The 25,900-nt window shown below is 42.9% G+C and overlaps 1 protein-coding gene across 1 annotated transcript in view; it reads left to right on the top strand.

The window, feature by feature from the left end:
- Positions 1 to 25,900, top strand: part of LUZP2 (leucine zipper protein 2) — a 443,808-nt gene that overhangs the window by 334,493 nt on the left and 83,415 nt on the right.

Here is a 25,900-nt window from a genome sequence, read left to right as displayed (position 1 = left end):
GTATAAAAAAGTAGGATACTGGATTTTTTCCCTCTTGATACAGATTTCACACCAATGACTTTACTAAATATGAGAAATAGAGATGTAAGCTAAAGACTACATGCAGTGTATTAACTTAACAACAACTGACTAGTGTCTTGAGGCAGGGATCCAAAAGATATTGCAATTTAATAGTATAGTTCCATTAACCTATGGTTTGTGAAAATAAGTGTTGAAGATTGCATGTAATTCTGTTCACGTGAGCAAAGAACTTTAGAGATGGCAAGCTCTTTTTACAAATTGCCCATGTTGTCTTTAGCAAGAATGTTGTGCCTGGGTGAAAATAACCTATTGCTACACTACATTTAGAGCCTTCTAAAAAAGAGAAAATCAGTCATGAAAAATGGGAAGCATTTTTTTCTTTTTTGGAGGTTGTCTAGAAACAGTGTTAATTTATCTAAAGGTGAATGGTGTTTAAAAAGTATGCAAAATATCTGAAATTTTATTTACAGTTTAATTCTTGTATCTTTTTATGTTCTGAAAATACCAGGATTCTTTATCTCTGTGTTCATCTAGTGTGTTTTATATTGTTTTCCTTCTGATGCACTTGAATCACACCCATCTATTCTAGTTTGTATGGTATTCCTACTACTACACTGTTTGATTTAATAGCATAAAATGTTGTGTGTGGGGGGGCAGGGGGTTGGTTGTTTTTTTTAAGAGAGGCTTGATTTTTTTTTTATTCATAGAAAGAAAATTATTGGCTAAAAGATGAGGTAAAGAACAAAACATTTGCAATACATGCATAATCTATTATAGTGTGAAGATATACTTAAACTGAAGGTGTTCAAATACTGATTCAGATTGTATCTTGATAAATAAATTAATGAGGACAGGAGTACTGTTGCATGGTTAATGAGCTACAGAAAAATCGCCGCAGGCATTTGTGTATCCTTGGGATAAAAGACGGGTTAGAATACTTCTTGGAATTTCGGAGTTTTCACTGTGCTCATCACTTATAGCAAAGTTCAGTCATTTCAGAATTACACAAAGAAGTGACAAACATATTGTTACTTTTGTTTAGCAATTTGTAGAGCTGACTGATTAATGAAAAAAGTTTCCCATAATTACTCATTCATATTTCAGGCATCGTGATCTAGTGGAAAAGGCACTAGACTGGTGGGTCAGGCAACCTTCCCCTTACCTGCTGTTTGACCCTGGGCAAGCCACTTCACCTCGCTGTGTATTTTACCGTCCCTTGTCTGCCTGGCATATTGAGATTGTAATCTCTGAGGGCATGGGCTGTCTCTCACAGTGTGCATGTGCACAGTGCCTAGCATAGTGGGCATTGAGCTCAATTGTTGTCTCTTAGCACTAGGGGGAGAAGTGCATGCTGTGGACTGTTTTATTTATTCATATCTATATACACAGAAAGAGAGAGATTGCTATATGATTATGATAGAGAAGGCAAGGTCAAAGAATTGAACCTTGTACTAGGAATAGAAGGAGATAATAGTCCTTACTCCTGGGGGAGGGGAGTTCATTCAACAATCCCAGACTGGCTCTCCAGAAATCTGTCTCTCGCGTAGATGAGCTTTACTCTTCTTGTAGAAAGTTTCATTGTGCCAGAGAAGCATAGCTGTCAACCATAGTCTTCTTCCTAGAGTGTTAGTCAATCTTTTAGATATCCTAGGCCCAGGTAAGGGAGTGCTTTGAAAATGAGAACTGAGACTTTGAACTTTACTCATTATTCTATGGGAAGCCATAGCCTGTGTTGCTGAGGAGACATGCTGCAGTGTTCTGTACTAATTAGAGTTTCCTAAGTGGCAAAGGCTTCATGCCCAGATATATTACATCACTGTAGACCAGCCAATAGATGCCAAAGGCATGTAGAGTATACTCCTGATTATCCAAATAGCATATGGGACATGGATTTTGTTCGGATAATGGAGAGGGCAGAAGCCATTCAACCATTCAGCAGCATCTGGAGGATCCTCCTCCTCCTTGCTGTCTTAATCAGCAGGCTCTGCTCTGTGATCACTCAATCCCATGACAGCCGGACTGCAGAGGTTTCCCTGTGTTACTGCAGAGCCAGTGACACCTAATCTCTGCAGGCATAATGTGTGCCCAGGGCGGGGGTGGGGGACAGGGGCTGAGAAGGGGGCTGAAATCCTGTTGGGGCTCAGTAGAGACCCCTTGGCCAGGACTCTGCTATGCCCCACCAGGACTGCAACCAAAGATGGTAGATCGCATTATTCACAGATGCTTTTATGTGTTAGCATCAGCAAGGAATCAAGGAACACTCCTGAACAGAAAATTGTGGAAATGTGCTATCAACCAAAGAAGATAATGTCATGGCGGCAAACTCTTCAATATGCTTTGCTCTGCCCACCAGCATAACCTCTGTCTTGCTCTGGTTCAGCTTCAGCCAGCTGTTCTTCATTCATGAGCTCATCTCATCCAAGACTGGGCCATCTTGATAGTAGTGGTGCGGTTATACGCAGTGAACGATAGGTAGAGCTTGTGTCATCTTCATGTTACTGACTCTTGAGTCTTTGTTCTCCAACTCACCTACTAGCTGTATGTAGATACTGAAAAGGCCAGAGAGAGAACTGATCCTTGTGGGACTCCACAAGTGGGAGGTCAGGTGATGGAGATTTTCATAGGTTCTAAAGCCTGAAAGGACCATTGTGATTGTCTAGTCTGACTTGCTGTATAACACAGGCCATAGAACTTCCCAAAAATCATTCCTAGAGCATATCTTTTAGAAGAACATCCAATCCTTGATTTAAAAATTGCCCATGTTGAGAATCCACCATGAGCCTTTGTAAATTGTTCCAGTGATTAACTACTCAGACAGGTAAAAATGTGTGCATTATTTCCATTCTGAATTTGTCTACCTTCAGCTCCCAGACATTGGATCATGTTATACCTTTCTCTGCTAGATTGAAGAGCCCATTGTTAAATATGTGTTCCCCATGTAAGTACTTATAAACTGGAATCAAGTCACTACTTTCTCTTCTCTTTGTCAGTCTACATAGTTTGAGCTCTTTGAGTCTATCACTCTAAGGCATGTTTTCTAATCCTTTAACCATTCCTGTGGCTCTTCTTTGAACCGTTTCCAATTTACCAACATCCTTGTATTGTTGGCATCAGAACAAGGCACAATATTCCAGCAGCAATCTCACCAATGCCAAAAAGAGAGTAAAATAACCTTTCTGCTTCTATTCAAGATCCCCCTGTTCATGCATCCAGGATTGTATTAACTCTTTTGGCCACAGTGTTGCACTGGGAGCTCGTGTTCAGCTGATTATCCGCCACAGCCCCTAGGAGAGAGTCCCCCATCCTGTACATATGGCCTACATTCTTTGTTCCTAGATATATACATCTACATTTAGCTATATTAAAACATATATTTTTTGCTTGCAGGCAATTTACCAAGTAATCTAGATCTAGATCGCTGTCCTCTTTATCTTTCACTCCCCCAATTTTTGTGTCATCTACAAAGTTATCAGTGAAAAGAAAAGGAGTACTAGTGGCACCTTAGAGACTAACCAATTTATTTGAGCATAAGCTTTCGTGAGCTACAGCTCACTTCATCGGATGCATTCAGTGGAAAATACAGTGAGGAGATTTATATACGCACAGAACATGAAAAAATGGGTGTTATCATACACATTGTAAGGAGAGTGATCACTTAAGATGAGCTATTACCAGCAGGAGAGTGGTAAACCTTAAAAGGTTTTCTCCCTCTCTCCGCCCCCCCCCCCCCGCTAGTAATAGCTCATCTTAAGTGATCACTCTCCTTACAATGTGTATGATAACACCCATTTTTTCATGTTCTGTGCGTATATAAATCTCCTCACTGTATTTTCCACTGAATGCATCCGATGAAGTGAGCTGTAGCTCACGAAAGCTTATGCTCAAATAAATTGGTTAGTCTCTAAGGTGCCACTAGTATTCCTTTTCTTTTTGCGAATAGAGACTAACACGGCTGCTACTCTGAAAGTTATCAGTGATGACTTTGTTTTCTTCTAGGTTTTTGATAAAGATGTTAAATAGGGTAGGGTCAAGTCCAGATCCACACAGGACTCCACTGGAAACAAACCCACTCAGTGATGATTCCCCATTCACAATTACGATTTGAAACCTATCCATTAGCCACTTGTTGTTCCATTTAATATGTGCCAAAATAATTTTAGCTCCATTCTAGCTTTTTAATCAGAATGTTGTGTGATACCAAGTCAAACACCTTACAGAAGTCCAAGTATATTACATCAACACTGTTAGCTTTGTCAACCAAACTTGTAATCTAAATTTTTAAAAAATGATATCAAGTTAGTTTGGCGGGATCTATTTTCCATGATCCCATGTTGATTTGCATTAATTACATTACCCTCCTTTAGTTCATTATTAATCAAGCCTCTCCATTATCTTGCCCAGGATCAATGTCAGACTGATGGGCCTGTAATTACCCATGTTATCCTGTTTATCCTTTTTAAAAATTGGTACAACATTATCTTTCTTCCACTCTTCTGGAACTTCCCCAGTCCTCCAAGACTTATTGAAAATCAGTTTCCCATCATTACTCATTGGGTGCATCCCTCCTGGAAGGACTCAAACCATTTTACCACATTCCCCTGGACTCTTGTGACCTCTCTTTAGAGAGAGAGCAGTAGCTTATGGTCAACTGTGTCAGTTATTGCAGAGAGGTCCAAGAGGATGAGAATGGATGTCTGTCCTTTGACAGCAAGAGATCACACATCAGTGCCACTAAAGCAGTATCCGTTCCATGTCCTTGCCTAAACCCAGATTGTGCCAGACCTAGGAGATTAGCTTCAAAGTGATGAGTTTGAATTTAGCCTTTGGCTAGCCTCTCTATGAGTTAGTTCAGCAACAGGAGGCTTGATGCTGGAAAGTAGGTAACTAGAATTGATGTATCAGGGGTTCCCTGTTATTTGGACTATTGGGTGTTTGAAAGAGGAAGGAAAGATTCCTTCCCTGAGTGAAACACTGTCTATATCAGCCATGAAAATGCAGTTCCTCCACATATGAAATTTCAAATAAAATCTGTCTAACTAATTAAAATGAAACATTTTGCTTCCGGTCAGTTCAACCCAAGTCAAAATTTTAGGTGTCTTGAACCTAACTGAAACATGTTGTTTCGAGTCAATTTGACATTAAATTGCATCTGCCTTTAGTGCCACAGTTCCTCACTGGAGTTTTATGTCAGTTCATGCTTCCAGTATTTCCTCTGGGCCAGGTTCCTTGGCTGGAATACATGTCTCATGATGTTCTACAATGACCCCTCTAGCTAAGCAGCATGGTAAATCATGGGAGTTATGTGACTGTGGTATATTATGGAGATGTACTCCAGCCAAGGAGCCCAGTCCATGGGGGGAATTAGAGCACGAGCCATCTGAACTTCAACTCCCAGGAGGCACTTTGGTACCACAGGCACAGACAGTTTAGTGAAACAAAATATTTCAATTTGGTTCAACACCCCGGAATAAAATATTTTGACATTTTGAATAAAAAAAATCAGAATTTTTCATTCCATGGGAAAATGTTGATACTTTGATTTTTATCCCAATTTAGGATGAAAACAAATGTGAAAATACTGGAATTTTCCATTGTTGCTCCATTCTATTAGTGCATCTCAGATTCCCTAGAAGTCAAGAATACAGCATGTTGGGGTTCTCTCAATTTCAAGGCAAGAAGTTTGTGATGCAGTTTTACAGACTAACATTCTTCAATGCCTCCTTTATGCAATTTTTTTTCATTAACTCTTAGTAGTACTACAGTTGTACCTTGAGAACCTAAACAGAATTGTGCCCAATTATGTTAACCCTCTGTAAAAAACACATACAATGGGGTGCTCTTTGCCTTTAAGAGCTTAAAATCTGAGGAGAGAGGTGACAAAGTATGCAGGGATATAATCCGATATGTCCACTTATATCCACATCATTAAACACATTTGTAATTTTTCTATAATAGATCATCAGTCACGACTAACCTCATATACCTCTCAAAGCATCATTAATCTACACCAATAAAGATGGATATTTTAATTGAACTAGAGAATGTACCATTTCCTACTGTATTGCTTTAATAGTTTTATAAACTGGTGGGAAAAACAAGTTTTCAACATTTGGGTATAATTTCAGTTCTTAGTAATTTATATATTAGCATATTGTTACAGAGCTTCTCATAATGTAGCCTTGAGTATTAAAATGTTATTACATCTTTAATGAACTGAAAAATCCAATTTAAAACGTTTCTTACATACCCTTGAGGTGGCCTTAAGGTTCTAGACTTACATTTCAAGTCAATGCTATCCTTAATAGTCAGTCTGAGTTAGTGTGTGTGACAAGGTTACTTAGATAAGTCTGGAAGCCGCTGCAACAGTTTTAATGCTAAACAAGCTCACAAATTTCTCAAACCTCACTAGATATCTGAACCAACTGCCACCAAAGTCAGGAAGAGTTTGCCACTGGCTTCAAAGGGAAATGGATCTGGCCCCAAATGATTGCCACCTACTCAGTAAACTTGCTTTTATCAGGATCCGAAATGTATCATGTGGAGAAGGATTAGAAGTTAATGAAGACACTGAAAACACTGCCGCTGTGAACCCGAACTGCCCCCAAGCTCAGGCCCAAAGCTTATGAGACAAAGGGGAATTCAGAGCTGTGATAAGATATAAGTCTAGCCCAAGACAGGTTCTTTGTGTAACAGACAGCAAAATAAAGAAAAGAAGGAGAGGGAGTTTGAAAGTCTCTAATGAAACTTCTTAATTTGTTTCCATATGGCCTATATAACAAAGTAGTGCAAGAATTCTCAATGAATGCGGCCCGTATCAGCCATACACTTTGTAAGTAATCCGTATTGGCACAGTCATTTCTCTTTGGTGTTTAAGTACCACAGTGATAGTCACTGTCGAAATACCTGAGATAGATAGTGTGTTTTCTCTGAGATTTCTGGGACTCAAAATTTTGTATAATAAGGCTATTGGGGCAAGCTTTCCTCTTAGTTACAACCATGCTGCTCCAGTGACTTCATTGGGCTAACATGGATGTCAGTGAGACCAAAGTGGTGAAATGCAAGCACACACATTGCAAAAATCTCAAAGAGCAAGATTCTGTCTCTCTGTGCCCATGGATATGTAAGAGTAAGCAAGACTTAAATCCTGGATTGGGGGGGAGGGGAATGGATCAGATCTTGGCTCTACCTCTGTATTTATTCTCCAAAACAGCTGAAGTTGCCTGGGGAGTTGGGCTAAGGCCAGCAGGCTATTACCAAATTGAACCTTGATTATCATGCACATTGTAGGGAGAGTGGTCACTTTGGATGAGCTATTACCAGCAGGAGAGTGAGTTTGTGTGTGTATGGGGGTGGGGGGGTGTGAGAAAACCTGGATTTGTGCTGGATATGGCCCACCTTGATTATCATGCACATTGTAGGGAGAGTGGTCACTTTGGATAAGCTATTACCAGCAGGAGAGTGAGTTTGTGTGTGTGTGTTTTTTTGGAAAAAGGGTGGGGGGGTGAGAAAACCTGTATTTGTGCTGGAAATGGTCCACCTTGATTTTCATGCACATTGTAGGGAGAGTGGTCACTTTGGATAGGCTATTACCAGCGGGAGAGTGAGTTTGTGTGTGTGGTTTTTGGAGGGGGTTGAGGGGGTGAGAGAACCTGGATTTGTGCAGGAAATGGCCCACCTTGATTATCATACACATTGTGAAGAGAGTGGTCACTTTGGATGGGCTATTACCAGCAGGAGAGTGAGTTTGTGTGTGTATGGGGGTGGGGGGGTGAGAAAACCTGTATTTGTGCTGGAAATGGCCCACCTTGATTATCATGCACATTGTAGGGAGAGTGGTGACTTTGGATAGGCTATTACCAGCAGGAGAGTGAGTTTGTGTGTGTGGTTTTTGGAGGGGGGTGAGGGGTTGAGAGAACCTGGATTTGTGCAGGAAATGGCCCACCTTGATTATCATACACATTGTGAAGAGAGTGGTCACTTTGGATGGGCTATTACCAGCAGGAGAGTGAATTTGTGTGTGGGGGCGGGGGCGGAGGGTGAGAAAACCTGGATTTGTGCTGGAAATGGCCCAACTTGATGATCACTTTAGATAAGCTATTACCAGCAGGAGAGTGGGCTGGGAGGATTTATTGTTTCATGGTCTCTGTGTATATAATGTCTTCTGCAGTTTCCACAGTATGCATCCGATGAAGTGAGCTGTAGCTCACGAAAGCTCATGCTCAAATAAATTGGTTAGTCTCTAAGGTGCCACAAGTACTCCTTTTCTTTTTGCGAATACAGACTAACACAGCTGTTACTCTGAATTCTGTATGACTGTACTACTGTACTGTACTGTTTAACTTAACGGAAGTCTGTCTGGAAAAATGGGCAGGAAGGAAGAAAATAGCTTAAGATAAGCTATCCCTCAGCAAACACTTAAGAGTTCTTCAGGGACAATACCAGAACTATTAGCATTGATGATTTTGCTTCCAGCTCCACCCAAATTACAGGACTGGTTTTGACCAAAAGGGTCAAAATTTAGGGACACAAAAGAACAAAAAAAATTCTGGCAGGATTTAACAGGACCCTTTCTCGAGAGAGGCAGTAGTTCAGGGGTACCGAATCACATAACACCTTTTGGAGGTTTCTAAAGAAGTTAGACCTGCCTAAGTTGCCCTTAGGGATGGTATGACTTCAGGAAAGACAGACATACAGGTGGAATGTTTGTTCTTTTAAATTATTTATCTCTAAAAGCTTTGTTTCTAGTGCTAAAATAAACAATATCTTTGTGTTAAGGAGGCTGTTTTGTCACTACCCCACAGGTCACAGACTCCTGAAAGTAAGAAGTGCAGGTGATTGAATTTATTTGAACCTACAGGGTAATAATTGCTAAATAGGGTGCTTGTAGCTCAGGCCCTCATCTTAGGGTACGTCTTCACTACCAACATGTAGTCGCAGCACCAGCGCTGGGGGAGAGCTCTCCCAGCACTGTAAAAAACCCACCCCCACAAGTGGAGTAGCTCCCAGCTCTGGTGCACTTTCTACACTGCCACTTTACAGTGCTGAAACTTGCATTGCTCAGGGGGGTGTTTTTTCACCCCCCTTAGTGAGGAAGTTTCAGCACTGTAAAGTGGCAGTGTAGACAAGGCCTTAGTGTGGGAGAATTGCAAAATTCCACCTGAAAATAGGTAAAGGCACAAGAGGCTCCACCCCTGAGAGGGTGCACTCAGAGAAACCAGAAAAGGGACAGAGGGACAGTTGCAACTGTGGCACCCCTGTTTGTAAGTACTGAATATAAATCATTCAGTAATATTGTACAGTCTGCTTTCTGTCCTAGATCCCAGGATACGGAGTCACTTCTAGAGAGATGGGAGCCTCCTGTCACTTACTATAACTAAAATCTGAATGATCTGTCACTTTGAGTCACAGGGTGATATTTTATGTGCAGGAAGAAACATGGAGTGGAAAAATGTTAATAAGAAGGGGGAAGTGAAGCTTCCACTACTAAAAACCATGCAGGTCAAGATACTTTGCTTAGATTGAACAGCCAGAAGAGTCACTAATGAGGATAACAGCATTGAGCATCAGGAAAATAGACAAACTGCAAGGATTTTGAGTGGAATCATATTTTAAGTTGGCTTTTTTTCTTTCTTGTTATACATTCTTGAAATATAATTCAGATGCTGTGGAATGGCTGTGGTTTTTTAGCTGCACATCTGAATGAACAGATAGCAGTCAGCGAAGTGCAAGTTTCTACTATATTTAAAATGCTGTTTTATAGTACACAGTCTTGTCCAGTGGCACCAAGTATTTGTTTTTTCTAAGAGGCAAATAATGTCCAGAGAGTAAATGTAGTAGATTCCTCTTCACAGGACAGCTCATTCAATGTTTGTTTCTCTTACCAGTTCAACAGTTGTGCCAAATAGAAGATACAATTTTAAAATAAATAATCCACCAAAAATAAAGAAAAGAAAATGATGCTTACCTTTTTTAAACTTAAATATTTATTTAAGTACTGAATAAAATTAGAGCTCAAAATGTCACACCTACTTAACATGTGGTTAAACACCATTTAACTACTAGATACTGACTGAATGTTTCCCAATTAAGTAGAATTTGTGATAGTCATCAGTAAGGAGCAGTCCTTGTCATTCAATATAATTAGGCTCAAAAAAATTCCTTGGAAGAGATCCTAATAAAATCCCACTTTATTACAGGACTGGGGATAAATCCTGTATTTATCCCCAGTCTTGAATAAGGCCCTGATCCTACCAACACTTATACATGTATTTGTGTTTGCAGATGGGAGTAGTCCCTTTAAGAGGAGGGACAATCTAGCCATTTCTAGCTACACATGGCGGAAATGTTTTGAAATTTTGACACCCTTCCCCCCCCCAAAAAAAATACCCCAATTCAGCGCAATTTGCCATGTTTCAATCTGTTCCTATTTGTGACACAAGGTTTTCAGTTACATCTGAGACCTCATTCCAAATTTATGGGAAATTACTTCTTGAGTGACAGACACCATAAACAGTCAATCCCAAATAATATTTATATAATAGAATTTTCCTGCATATTACTTGAATTACAGTCATGCATATTTCGTAATATCCAGGCAGTACATGCAATCCAAGGTCCAGTCTGACCTGTATAACAAAGGTTGGAAAACTTCCCTAAAATCATTCATGGAGCAGATCTTTTAGAAAAACATTCAATCTTGATTTTGAAATGGCCAGTGATGGAGAATTCACCATGACCCCTGGTAAACTGTCCAGTGGTTAATTACCCGCACTGTTAAAAACTTACACCTTATATCCATTCTGAATTTGTCTAGCTTCAACTTACAGGCATTGGATCATGTTATACCCTTTCCTGCTAGGTTGAAGAGTTCATTATCAAATATTTGTTCCCCAGGTAGGTACTTTTATAAACTGTAATCAAGTGACCCCTTTTCTCTTTGTTAAGGTAAACAGACTGAGTTCCTTGAGTCTATAACTCAATCCTTTAATCATTCTTCTGGCTCTTCTCTGAACCCTTATAATTGACAACTTGGCATGACTTTCAATTCTTAATCGTCCAGGAAGCATTCATGTCCAACCATTAAGACATCTCTGGTCAAATTATAGCTGCACAGAGGTTAGGGGTAGGAGGGGAAGAGATCATAAAGGAGCCACTTCATGGACTGCCTGTGTGTCCTATGCAGAAGTCAGACATAATTTGTGTGCCACCGTAACAGGATGGTAGATTCCAGGGCTCCGCAAAGGGATACAGCGTGCTTTTGATGAGTCACTTTGATGTCAGGTGCATGAAAGATAGAATTGGTGCATGCATAGAGATAGATTTGGGTTTTTTGCTGCGTCATACTAGCAAAAGGATTTTATTAACTCAGACATGAGGATTTAGTTATCTTTCTGAAGGAGAGAGAGCTAGGGGTTAGGATGAGGAGATCCTGCAGGAGATACCACTGGTCTAGCCTTCCATGAGGAGGAAAGTGCAGGGGCCATATTTGGAATTTGGCTTGAATGTAGATTGCTTGTTAGAAGCTGGGTGAGCTGCTTTATAGTGATATGCAATGTTCCGTGCTCCAGAAGGTGATGTATATATGCCCTTGTTCCATGCCTCCCCTGTGAAAAATTTAGATTTTAGGGAACAACATTAACACATCTGAGGACATTTTGCCTGGTCTCCAAAAGCACAAAATATCTAGCTTCTGAGGATCATAGAGTGTATCACTTTTATTACTTGCTGTATGGCTTTGAGAGAGAGAGAGAGAGAGAGAGAGCGCTGATGCTTTAGAACTTCAATATAATATACAGCATGCAATAATTATAGATCTTTGTTAAACAATCAAAGGCATAGTGCCAAGGAAAAGAAGACATTGTTTGCATACCGTTTGACATATCATAGATTCAAATAGACACAAAAATCCTGTTTCTGATCCAGAGCAAGTCTGGAGTTTTATCTATGCAACATAGATCAGACTCTAGCCCAATAGCCATCTGTCTCCCCCCCCCCCATTTCTGTAGATATTTATTTAAATGCTGGCATTTTCTCTAAGGTAATTTGCGATAAATAGGATGAGTACATTGAGTTCAGTGGGAGTTTGGGAGTGGGAAGGGAATGCAGGACTCCTAAGTGACTTTAAGTTCCTGCAATTAGAGTAAGTGTTCAAAATGCTCTCTCAGAGCATTCAATGCTATTATTTCATTTCATTTCTCCTCTATGAAGGCCTGATTCTTCAAGGTAATGAATCCTATAAGAATATCAGTACTATGGATATTAATGAGGGGTTGAGGGCCCTCTGTGCCTCACAGTATCATGCCCTTATAGTGGGTGTAGTTAAAACTTTTCTTTTACAGTGGGTAAGAGATCACCAATTCTAGCAGTATTCTTCACTATAATAATTATTGGGAAGAGCTGCTCAAACTGGTAATTTATTTATTTCTGTCAGAAAGAATGAAAAGCTTTAAAGCTGTGCTTATTCTCCGTAGCATTTTTGAATATAATCCACATTGAAATGGTTTTGCTCATTTTGGGTACCAGTTGTGCTCCTTTCCTTAGCCTCTCTTCACTGTCTGGGTTATGTTAATTAACAAAACTTTTTCAAAGGATTAGCTCAAAGTAGCAGCAAAATTGTACCATATGAGATGGAGTTTAACAGACAATTCTGAAATTTTTTGGAAAATAATTAATTTGGGCATTGTAAAATTACAGGGGGATAAAGAGGTGAGCTGAGATTTAATATCAGCTGCAGCTGAATGAACAATCCATTATTTCAATAAAAAGAATTTTTAGTGCACGGACTTAATGTCAGTTTGTGGCAGCAGGATTGATACTACATTGGCCTATTGATTCAATAGCCTGTGAAGTAAAATAATTTACGTGATAGACTCAGCCATTAAAGTAAATCAATCAACCCCAACTATTACTCTAAAAAATATATACCCAAGTAAATGTGTACTGCTTAGATAATAATTGCTCCCTGCAAAATTATTTTTATGGTACATATTATCTCTCCTTTTCAAGAATGCTATCTATACTCTGTAGATTCAGAAGGTTTTACTTGATATGAAGTAGAGTTATAGAAGAGCTAGTCATTGGAAATAACCTTGGATCAAATGATCACGAGTTAACTACGTTTAAATTAAATGACCAAAATCAGCTTGTCAACCATGATTTTTCATTTTAAAAGTACAGATTTGGGGAAATTAAGGTAATTAGTTAAAGTCAGCTGGACTGAAGAGCTCAATGACTTAAATGTGGAGGAGGCTTGGAACTGCTTCAAAGCAACTACACAAAAGCTACCTGAAATTTGCATCCCAAGCAAGGAGGAAAAATGTAGAGAAAAACTGCCAACCCAGATGGATGAATAACCACCTAAAAAAAGGGTAATTAGGCATAAGCAGAGAGCCTATAGGGAATGGAAGAAAGGGTCTACCAGCAAAGAAAATTAAATCATCGAGGTTATAAAATGTAGGAGTAAAGTGAGAATTACTTAAAAGTCTATCTAAATTAGCATTTGCCAAGGAAATTAAGATAGATAATAAAAGAATAAGGAAGGATGAAGTTGGAATGAGATGCAGTGTGGATGGAAAGGAGGTTAAAGATTATCTAGATGTGGCCCAAAAACTAATGGATACTTTTGCTTCTGTTTTCAGTAAGCCAGTTGGTGGCTTCCAGGTTTGTGGAGGTGGCAGGTACAGGTGGGTGAAGACAGAGATGGAACCCAAAATTTAAATAGAATAGACTCTGCTCAGTGGAGACGTGATCTGCATTATTGTAGGTGAATTCTGCTTGGGGCAGCACAGCTGACCAGTCATTCTGGTGATCATTTGTAAAGTACTATAGATGTCATTCTAAAATCGGATTCATTCTCACAGATTGTCCATCAGTCTGTCAGTGATAGATGGAGGATGCATAGGTGCAGACTCCAAACAGCGGCAAAGTTTTGTGCCAGAACCACAACGCAAATTGCAGACCTCAGTCAAGTAGTCTGTCTGGGGAGCCCATGGAGATGGATAAAGTGTGTCACCAGCCGTCAAGATATCTCTTCAGTGATGGGCAGGTGTGCAAGGGGGGCTAAGTGAGGCATTTTGGTTAATTGATTGACCACGGTGAGGATGATGGTGTATCCGTCAGACACAGGGAGCTGCTGCACTATAAAATCCATGGTGATGGCTGCCCAAGGTTTTGCTGAGGACTCGGCAGGTATTAGAGCTCCAAGGGGAACTCATGGATGGCCACTTGGTCCCACTGCATACCTCCATTGCTCACATCCTAGGCCATCGGAAGACTAGTGGCTAATCAGGTAAAGGATCTTGAGGTGGCTGAACTGGCTTGCTAGTGGGAAGTCCTGGCTGAGTCTCAAGACCTCAAGTCAGGGGTACCCCGGTGGGATGTACAGCTGACCCTTGACAACAGAGTAAATCATGCCATATTTGATGTTGCCTTGCTTCCTACCTCATGTTCCTTGGGAGAGTGTTCTTACCCTGTTGCTGAGTGGATCAAAGACAGGAGGTATTGGGAAATACCCAGGAAATTGCAGGTCTTGAGGATGTGTGGTGGCTCTGTGCTTGAGGGGTGTTGGCTGGTAAGACACTCCCCTTTTCAGGACAAGGCGTCAGCAGCCTTGTTCTGGGCTCCAGGGTGACTGGTGATGGTGACTTTAAAACAGGTGAAGAACAGGGTCCGGCAGAGATGTCTTTGGTTTAGCACCTTAGACTTAGATGTACTGGCTAAGACGTCATGGGATACTTCATAAACTGGAAAGTGGCCGGGGCATTTGTGAGACCAAAAGGTATTGCCAAGTATTCATAATGGCCATATCAGATTTGAAAAAAGCTGTCTTAAATTTATCCCTGCTCTGATCCGTACTAGGTTGGCAGCTCCACACGGGCTGAGCTCAGTGAATACGTCGGCTGACCACACATGGTCCAACAACTCCAAGATGAGTGTGAGAGGCTACCAAGTTCTGATGATTATTTGATCGAGGGCCTCATAATCCGTGGTAAATGCTGGATACCATCTTTCCTTTTGATAAAAAGAAGAGGGGCCCTGGTAGGAGATGATGATGGCCAAATAAACCCCTTTCCAGATCCTTCTGGAGATAGGAACACAGGGTGGCCAGTTCTGGTTCTGACATTACATAGATGTAGCATAGGGTATTTTGGCTTCAGGCTGTAGCTCAGACAGTTACAGTCCTGATGTGATGGTAACAGGTCTGCATTTCTTCTCAAAGTTCCTGTACTTAGCAAGAAGAGCAGGAGTTGATTCTGGTGATAGTCGCATCCAGCCTTCAGCCAGAGTCCAGAGATTTCCTGGCAGTGGCCCAGTCTCTGGCCAGGATCCATTGGGCAGTGTACATAGGCAGACTTGAAGGCAGAATTCAGAGCAGAAACTGATTTTGCGTTCCTACCTCAGACATCCAGGTGATAGATTGCCAGCCACGAGACACCAATGATTATGGGGAAGTGTGGTGAATGGATTGCATGAAACCTTACAATTCCTCAATGATTCTGGATAACAGCTTACAAAGGCACAGCCTCCTGTGTCATTGGGTCCAAGGACAGGAGCAAGTCATCTACAGCAGTGGTTCTCAAAGCCGGTCTGCCGCTTGTTCAAGGAAAGCCCCTGGTGGGCTGGACCGGTTTGTTTACCTGCCGCGGCCGCAGGTTCGGCCGATCGCGGCTCCCACTGGCCGCAGTTCGCCGCTCCAGGCCAATGGGAGCTGCGGGAAGAGTGGCCAGCACGTCCCTTGGCCCGCGCCCCTTCCCGCAGCCCCCATTGCCTGGAGTGGTGAACCACGGTCAGTGGGAGCCACAATTGGCCGAACCTGTGGACGCGACAGGTAAACAAACCACCAGGGGCTTTCCCTGAACAAGCAGAGGACCGGCTTTGAGAACCAGTGATCTACAGTCTCTGAGGTTGGGGTTTGGATTTGGCTGCTCTGGGATACCCAAGGCAAGTGTGGCATTGGTGTCCATGAAGTTGTTCACGAGCATCCGTTGTGGGGGAAACTCATTGAGGCAAACCTGGGTTCTGGAAGCGAACCTGAACTTAAAGGTGTAACGAGGACTCGCCATGCCTTCAGCATGCTTCAATAAGGGGATGAATGGCTCATGGCCCACCCAGACTGGCTCCCTTTTCCGTGTCTGGGCTCAGTCATTTCACAAATTTTGCTGGGCTGGGGCCCATGATGGGCAGCCAAAAAGTGCAAGACCATGTTCCCCACAGTAGAAACAAAAACTGTGGTTGCAACAGCATTCTCTTTCCTTAGAGTGATATGGCAGTGGGCTACATTGGGTTGCATGGACACTGGGATGCGGACTGTTACCAAGGAATATTGGCAGGGATGTGGCATGAACCCCTTCCTTTTTTTGCATTGCTCAAGCAGTTTGCCACTGAGTACAGTGAGATCAGTAAAGGCATCCAAGCGGGCCAGGGTTCCCACATAAGCTAGTATGTCTTTGACTTCCTTGTATAATCCCCATTGAAACTGGTAGAACTGGGCCACCTTGTTTCACCTGGTGTCAGAGTTGATTTGTCTTAGGTGGGTGACATAGGAGGTGACCAACCCCTGCTCCTGTTGGAGTTTGTGCTCTGGTTGCTCTGGCTGAGTGAGTGCAGTATAGGTAATTGAAAATGACAAAAAAACAAACAAAAAAAACCACTGAAGGAAGATTGAATCATAGAGCCATAGAAGATTAGGGTTAGAAGAGACCTCAGGAGGTCATCTAGTCCAACCCCCTTCTCAAAGCAGGACCAACACCAACTAAATCATCCCAGCCAGGGCTTTGTCAAGCCAGGCCATAAAAACCTCTAAGGATGGAGATTCCACCATCTCCCCAGGTAACCCATTCCAGTGCTTCACCACCCTCCTAGTGAAATAGTGTTTCCTAATATCCAACCTAGACCCGCCATTCCCACTGCAACTTGAGACCATTGTTCTGTCATCTGCCACCACAGAGAGCAGCCTATCTCCATCCTTTTTGGAACTCTCCTTCAGATAGTTGAAGGCTGCTATCAAATCCTCCCTCACTCTTCTCTTCTGCAGACTAAATAAGCCCAATTCCCCCAGCCTCTGCTCATAAATCATGTGCCCCAGCCTCCTAATAATTTTCGTTGCCCTCCACTGGACTCTCTCCAATTTGTCCACATCCTTTCTGTAGTGGGGAGCCCAAAACTGGATGCAGTACTCCAGATGTGGCCTCACCAGTATCAAATAGAGGGAAATAATCACTTCTCTCGATCTGCTGGTAATGCTCTTGCTAATGCAGTCCAATATTCCATTAGCCTTTTTGGCAACAAGGGCAAACTGTTGACTCGTATCCAGCTTCTCATCCACTATAATCCCCAGGTCCTTTTCTGCAGAACTGTCGCTTAGCCAGTTGGTCCCCAGCCTGTAGCTGTGCATGGGATTCTTCTGTCCTAAGTGCAGGTCTCTGCACTTGTCCTTGTTGAACCTCATCAGATTTATTTTAGCCCAATCATAGAATCATAGAATATCAGGGTTGGAAGGGACCTCAGGAGGTCATCTAGTCCAACCCCCTGCTCAAAGCAGGACCAATCCCCAATTAAATCATCCCAGCCAGGGCTTTGTCAAGCCTGACCTTAAAAACTTCTAAGGAAGGAGATTCTACCACCTCCCTAGGTAACGCATTCCAGTGTTTCACCACCCTCCTAGTGAAAAAGTTTTTCCTAATATCCAACCTAAACCTCCCCCACTGCAACTTGAGACCATTACTCCTTGTCCTGTCCTCTTCTACCACTGAGAATAGTCTAGAACCATCCTCTCTGGAACCACCTCTCAGGTAGTTGAAAGCAGCTATCAAATCCCCCCTCATTGTTCTCTTCCGCAGACTAAAGAATCCCAGTTCCCTCAGCCTCTCCTCATAAGTCATGTGTTCCAGACTCCTAATAATTTTTGTTGCCCTTCGCTGGACTCTCTCCAATTTATCCACATCCTTCTTGTAGTGTGGGGCCCAAAACTGGACACAGTACTCCAGATGAGGCCTCACCAATGTCGAATAGAGGGGGACGATCACGTTCCTCGATCTGCTCGCTATGCCCCTACTTATACATCCCAAAATGCCATTGGCCTTCTTGGCAACAAGGGCACACTTCTGACTCATATCCAGCTTCTTGTCCACTGTCACCCCTAGGTCCTTTTCCGCAGAACTGCTGCCTAGCCATTCGGTCCCTAGTCTGTAGCTGTGCATTGGGTTCTTCCGTCCTAAGTGCAGGACCCTGCACTTATCCTTATTGAACCTCATCAGATTTCTTTTGGCCCAATCCTCCAATTTGTCTAGGTCCCTCTGTATCCTATCCTTGCCCTCCAGCGTATCTACCACTCCTCCCAGTTTAGTATCATCCGCAAATTTGCTGAGGGTGCAATCCACACCATCCTCCAGATCATTTATGAAGATATTGAACAAAACCGGCCCCGGGACCGACCCCTGGGGCACTCCACTTGACACCGGCTGCCAACTAGACATGGAGCCATTGATCACTACCCGTTGAGCCCGACAATCTAGCCAACTTTCTACCCACCTTATAGTGCATTCATCCAGCCCATACTTCTTTAACTTGCTGACAAGAATACTGTGGGAGACCGTGTCAAAAGCTTTGCTAAAGTCAAGAAACAATACATCCACTGCTTTCCCTTCATCCACAGAATCAGTAATCTCATCATAGAAGGCGATTAGATTAGTCAGGCATGACCTACCCTTGGTGAATCCATGCTGACTGTTCCTGATCACTTTCCTCTCGTGTAAGTGCTTCAGGATTGATTCCTTGAGGACCTGCTCCATGATTTTTCCGGGGACTGAGGTGAGGCTGACTGGCCTGTAGTTCCCAGGATCCTCCTTCTTCCCTTTTTTAAAGATTGGCACTACATTAGCCTTTTTCCAGTCATCTGGGACTTCCTCCGTTCGCCACGAGTTTTCAAAGATAATGGCCAATGGCTCTGCAATCACATCTGCCAATTCCTTTAGCACTCTCGGATGCAACTCGTCCGGCCCCATGGACTTGTGCACGTCCAGCTTTTCTAAATAGTCCCTAACCACCTCTTTCTCCACGGAGGAGAATCTACTGGCCATCTACTCCCCATGTTGCGATGCCCAGCGCAGCAGTCTGGGAGCTGTCCTTGTTAGTGAAGACAGAGGCAAAAAAAGCATTGAGCACATTAGCTTTTTCCACATCCTCTGTCACTAGGTTGCCTCCCTCATTCAGTAAGGGGCCCACACTTTCCTTGGCTTTCTTCTTGTTGCCAACATACCTGAAGAAACCCTTCTTGTTACTCTTGACATCTCTTGCTAGCTGCAGTTCCAGGTGCGATTTGGCCCTCCTGATTTCATTCCTACATGCCCGAGCAATATTTTTATACTCTTCCCTGGTCATATGTCCAACCTTCCACTTCTTGTAAGCTTCTTTTTTATGTTTAAGATCCGCTAGGATTTCACCGTTAAGCCAAGCTGGTCGCCTGCCATATTTACTATTCTTTCGACTCATCGGGATAGTTTGTCCCTGTAACCTCAACAGGGATTCCTTGAAATACAGCCAGCTCTCCTGGACTCCTTTCCCCTTCATGTTAGTCTCCCAGGGGATCCTACCCATCTGCTCCCTGAGGGAGTTGAAGTCTGCTTTCCTGAAGTCCAGGGTCCGTATCCTGCTGCTTAACTTCTTTAACTTGCTGACAAGAATACCGTTGGAATCCTCCAATTTGTCTAGATATCTCTGGACCCTGTCCCTACGCTCCAGTGTATCTACCTCTCCCCACCCAGCTTAGTGTCATCTGTGAACCTGATGAGGGTGCAATCCATCCCATCATCCAGATCATTAATGAAGATGTTGAACAAAACCGGCCCCAGGACAGACCCCTTGGACACTCTGCTTGATACTGGCTGCCAACTGTGTGTCTCAGTTCATCAGTACTGGGCTTCCTTGTTCTAACAGGGATGTGGTTCAGTCTAACACTTCTTCTGTTAAGAGGCTAATTACAAATCCTACCTTAGCTTGATCAATGGGATAGGACATGGAGCAGTGGAGGAACTGCAAATAACATTGATTAAGAAACCCCCTGAATTGTTAGTCTCTGCTGAAGTGTACATGGGTGTGAACTGTCAGCCCCATATTTCGGGAGCTGGGTGTCTGTCATGGCACGACACATGTCAAGAGTACAATATTCTCACCTTAGAGCCAGGTGGTCTGCTCCGTCAGAGACTGGTTCGTGGCAGCATACTGTGCCAGTTGAGTCCACTGTGCAGTGTTTTTGTCATGTGTCTGAGTAATCTGCATCTGCAGGGTCTGGTTCTCTGACAAGAGCTGCAACACTTGTGCTCTCAATGTGGGGAGTTCCTCCTGGGTTTGATCAACCCATTAAGGCATTTCTGGTGCCCTTTGAGACATGCCAGGAAGGGTCCTGGGGTGGGACTCAAGTGGCTTGAGGTCAGACTTACAGGCCAGTTCAGTACCAGAGGTCAGAACCTGTGCCAGGGTTCTGGGTCCAGAATGAGGGTCAGAATCCAAATCAGAGCCAAAATCGATGCTGGGACTTTGGAAGCAGAGAAGCAGTATTGGTTATGGTAGCTTGCTGGGGATCCGTGTTGATACCTGGATACTTCCTTCTACACCCTGTAGACTTATACAGTGTCACGGGGTCAACTGGAGCCTCCAGCATGGCTGCCAATCAGGTGTTGTGGACAGGACTTCTCATAGTGTACATGAATTGCAGGTCGCAAGGAGTGGCTGGGTTACTGCTGCGGCCAACCGGCAGTTTGGAGGTGTCAGTTGCCTGGTCACTCTGCTGACCTGGGTTTGTGTCCTGCCGATCCTTACAACATGATATTTTTAGTCCAGTAGCAAGGATTGTTCATAAATCTATCTATCTGAGGATAGTACAATCTGACTGGAAAATAGCTAATATCATATCTATAATTAGGACAGGGAACAAAAGTGATCTAGGCAATTGTAGACATGTAAGTCTGACCTCAGTAGTATGCAAGGCTTTAGAACAAACTGGGAAGGAAAGAATAATTAAATGCATGGAGGAAAAGAGGGTGTAATGCAACATGGGATTACCACGGGTAGATCATGCCCAATTAAACTGATTTCCTTCTCTGGGAAAATAACTGATTTTTTTAGATAAGGGAAATCTAGTGCACTTGGACTTCAGTAAAGCATTTGACATAATGCCTCATGGAGAAGTATTAGTTAAATTGGAGAAGATGGGGATCAGTACACAAACTGTAAGGCAAATGAGGAATTCTCTAAGGTAAAGAAGGCATCTGATTGTGCTGAAAGGTGAATTATCAGATCAGAGGGTGTTGCTAGTGGAGTTCATCAAGGATGTGTCTTGGGACTAACCTTATTGAATATTTCTATTAATGATCTTGGCACAAAGAGTAGGAGTACACTAATGAAATTTGATGATGAAATGAGTTGGGAGGCATTGTCAATACAGAGGAGGATTGGAACATCATGCAGAATGACTTTGAAGACTGGAGTAATAGAAATAGGATGAAGTTCAATAGTACGAAGTGAAGGTCAGACGCTCAGGGTCTAATCATAAGAATTTCTGCTACAAGCTGAGGGCCCATCAGTTGGAAGCGAGAGAGAAGGAAAGAGACCTGGGTTTGTGGGTTAGTCACAGATGACTATGAGCCACCAATGTGATGTGGCTGTGAAAAATCCTAGGATGCATCAGGGAAAGCATTTCTAATAGAGATAGAGAAGTATTAATGCCATTGTACACGGCACTGGTGAGATCTCATTTGGAATACTGTGTGCAATTCTGGTCACTCATATTCAAGAAAGATTAATTTAAACAGATGCAGAGAACAAGTATGGGATGATCAGGGGAATGGAGGGCCTCTCTTAAGAGAGGAGACTGGGAGAGATTGGCTTGTTTAGTCTAGCATAAAGAAGGCTTACAGGGGATATGATTGCTTTCTATTAATGCATGAGGGATGTGTGATGGGATATTCAAACCCCCACTGGGTCTGAAGTTGTTAAAGGGCAATACTGAGCCAAGGTAGCCCTGCCCCTCCAGATCTGCCACACATGCTGCCTGGAGGAGCTTAGAAGCCCAGGCAAAGGATGGTGGACAGGCTGCAGGAGAGAGAAATCCTCCAGGAAGCCAGACAGAAGACTGGTCCTGACAGAGGACCACAGAGCTGGTAAGAGAGAGCTGGGCAAACTTACAAGTACAATTATATGAAAGATTAATTTAAACAGATGCAGAGAACAAGTATAGGATGATCAGGGGAATGGAGGGCCTCTCTTAAGAGAGGAGACTGGGAGAGATTGGCTTGTTTAGTCTAGCATAAAGAAGGCTTACAGGGGATATGATTGCTTTCTATTAATGCATGAGGGATGTGTGATGGGATATTCAAACCCCCACTGGGTCTGAAGTTGTTAAAGGGCAATACTGAGCCAAGGTAGCCCTGCCCCTCCAGATCTGCCACACATGCTGCCTGGAGGAGCTTAGAAGCCCAGGCAAAGGATGGTGGACAGGCTGCAGGAGAGAGAAATCCTCCAGGAAGCCAGACAGAAGACTGGTCCTGACAGAGGACCACAGAGCTGGTAAGAGAGAGCTGGGCAAACTTACAAGTACAATTATATGAAAGAGTTACATGTGATGGTAGGTGGTGGAGATCATCAGCTGGAGGTTCACTTCCAGTTTCCATCTTATGTCCCTAAAAGCTCATGCTTTGGGGGTTTCACTTGCAGGGGTCAGGAAGGGATTTTTCCGTGCCCCGCTCCAGTGTATTCTGGGTTGTTTTGTTTTAATCTCCTGCTCTGATGGCCTGGTTTGAGATGAGACTGGATGGGGAAGGCCAGGGCTCTAAAGTGGCACTGAGCATTCTTTCTTTCTCTCACATGCTTGGCTCACTGGTTCTTGCTCACATGCTGAGGTTCTAACTGGTTGCCATATGTGAGGCCGGGAAGGAATTTTTTCTCAGATAAGATTGGCACTGATCTTGAGAGGGTTTTTTTTCCTTCTTCTGCAGCACATGGGTGCAGGTCACTTGCCAGGATAGCTGGGTATATCTCACTCAATCATTTCCCTGCCAGTGCAGGAAACTTTGGCACTAGTGCACCTCAGTACCTCCTATTCTCTTCTTATGACACATAATAGTTTAGTCTCCTGTGGGCTGTAATACTTTGGTCTGATTTAAGTTGTGGGGTTTAGTGTGTGGGTGCTGAGTGGTATTGGTGGCCTGTGATATAAAGGAGGTTAGATTGGTGGTCCGTTCTGGCCTGACACGCTATGACTTTAAAGTCATTATACCCAAATCTTGAGCAGCTTAACTGTTCAAAGTCTAAACATTCTAAGTAAACCCAGAGCCCCTTGCAAGCTTCTATACAAGTTACCCCTGAGCTTCATAGCTTGATCTCAGGTATTTCTCTAGATCCAACTCCAGTTCAGGGTGAGAGTTGATTCCTAATTCACAAGTAATTCATTAACTCACTTTCACAGCTACTGTGGAGACCCAAGCCACCCCCACGTTCTGCAACCAACACACACCTCCACAATGCTACTAGCCTTGAGTTTAGCTGCTGTATTCCATCAACAAATCTGGCAACCTCCTCTCAATCCATGGTAGTATGTTTATATTGAAAATTAGAGCTGGAAGGGAAAAAATGGGGTGGGGGAGGGAACAGTACCTACTATATCTGAGAGGTGCACATCATCGGGATACGTAGTCCAGAGCAGACATCAGTATTGTCTTTGTCTGATCCTCCCCTGCAACATGTATGGAGGTCCTCATTGTCCACATAATGTCCTTCTGTGCCCAACCCACCACCATTGCAAGTGCTTCTCCAAATTCATCCCTCAGGCAGTTTAGCACTTCCAGTTCGGGTGTGATTCCCAGTTCAAGGAGATATACCTGCAGCAGCTCTAATCAAGCTAACATGCTCAAAATACAGTGGCAGTTGGATGGGTTACCCACCCTGAGTATGTACCTAGGGTCCCGCATGAGTATATACTCAAGGCTGCTAGCCTGTCTCACAGCTACATTCTATTTTTAGCATGAAAACTTGATGAGAGCTAGCACCGGTATGTCTCCCTGTGTTGGGACTCATGCCCCCTAGCTTGAAATATAGACATACCGCTAGATCATGCTAACATGGCTGCCAGGAATAGCCAATAAATGTCAGCCTAATCTCCTTTTGGCCACATGAGCAATTCAGGCCTCTTTTTTCATGACCAAATGGCAGGCACCCGGATGGGTGATAACACGCAGGGGTGGAGCTTGGGTTCTTTTGCTGAAGCTGCTCCTTGTTCTTCTTCATCGTCATCGTATTGATATTAATATTGATATTTATTTCTGTTATGTTAGTGCCTAGGAGCCTCAGTCATGGACCAGGGCATTATTGTGCTAGGAACTATACAAACACAGAACAGAAAGAGCCCAGGAGCCCCAAAAGGTTTACAGTCATAAATCAAGAGCATTAACTTATACCCAACAGCTGAACCATAACAGTCATACCTGGTTTTAAGAGCCCCCCAACTGCAATCCTTGCCAGTGTAACGAGTCACCGTCTACTTTTGAGCTGATGCACAATGTTGTGTCTCAGAATCCAGGTCAAGAGAGAGGGGCTCATCAGTCCTGTCCAATTGTGACTACATAACAAACCATAAGAGTTTAGATATGAACAAGTGCCTTTTCTTCACATCAGCAGGAGAGTGGAGGGCCATGACTCTGACTGTTATGACTTTTGTTAGTTTGTCAGACATTTCAAACTATATATTTAATATAACTTTTTGCTTTTAATTCTGGACATGACATTCAGTTAATTTTCCGTTGTTCAACCACCTTCAGCATAGTCAAAGTCTACCAAATAATAAAATAGAAAAATATCACACACAAAAACTTTAGCAGGGTAGGAAGTAGGTAAGTCAGACATCTGCCCTGTGGTATCTCTGGGGAAAAATAGCAATATATTTTAGCAATTGGTTGTTTGAGTAAACATTTACAAAGGCCTAAAATGTGATGTCCTTTGACTGATGAGTTAGAACCTTGCAGATCTATTTATATGCAAAAAATGTACAATGCCTCATTACAGTTTCAGATGGAAAAGACAGCCATCTGGTCCAATGTCCTTTCCTCCCTTCTCCTTCATAAACATTGAAAATAACTACAGAGCTATTTATTTTTGCAAGTAAAACAATAAAACAAAAACAAAACTCCACAACTCTTTAGTTACATAGTATGTGCTATTACATTATAGGTGGCACAGCCATAGGAAGCTAGGGACTCTTAACTCCTTAAAAGTTCAGTTCCCTACTAGAAATTTCTTTTTCTTCAGGGAAAATTCTATTGAATTATTCAGAGTTCCAGGGGCGGGAAATCACTCCCTGCTGTTAATTCAGGAAACTCAGGTAGACTGTTGTAAATGTAAGCCAGTGGAATGACTGCACACACAAAACATTTGTCTAAATTACCAAGGTCTCTTCCTTGAGAAAACTCCTCCAGTGTGGGGTCTAGCCCCCCAGTGTCTCAAAAACAGCCATTCCTATAGCCCTTCCTTTGAGTGCCATACAAAATAGGAGGGAGAAGCAGAGCTGGAGTTAACTCCATGTTTACCAGGGAGTAGGCCCTGAAGCCTGTCACAGTATGTATGCATGGCTGTTTGTGCCTGTGTTATGTGTAGTGTAATTTCCAGTTTAGTGGAGAGAGTCTGAATGGTTAGGAATACAAGACTAGCCAAGGAACAAAAACTATACGAACACTTCAATTTTTACAAAAAGTGCTCTACGCTGGGATTTCTAAATTCTTCAGAACGCATGGGGACTTTTCCTACTGCCACTGAAGTTAATGACTAAACTTCCATTGACATAAACAGGGCAGGATTGAGCCCAGTTCCCACATAAAAAGCCACATTTTCTCAGTAA

The sequence above is a fragment of the Natator depressus genome, chromosome 6 (genome assembly GCF_965152275.1).
Source record: "Natator depressus isolate rNatDep1 chromosome 6, rNatDep2.hap1, whole genome shotgun sequence".
NCBI classification, from domain to species: Eukaryota; Metazoa; Chordata; order Testudines; family Cheloniidae; genus Natator; species Natator depressus.
This window is presented reverse-complemented; position numbering and strand designations above follow the sequence as displayed.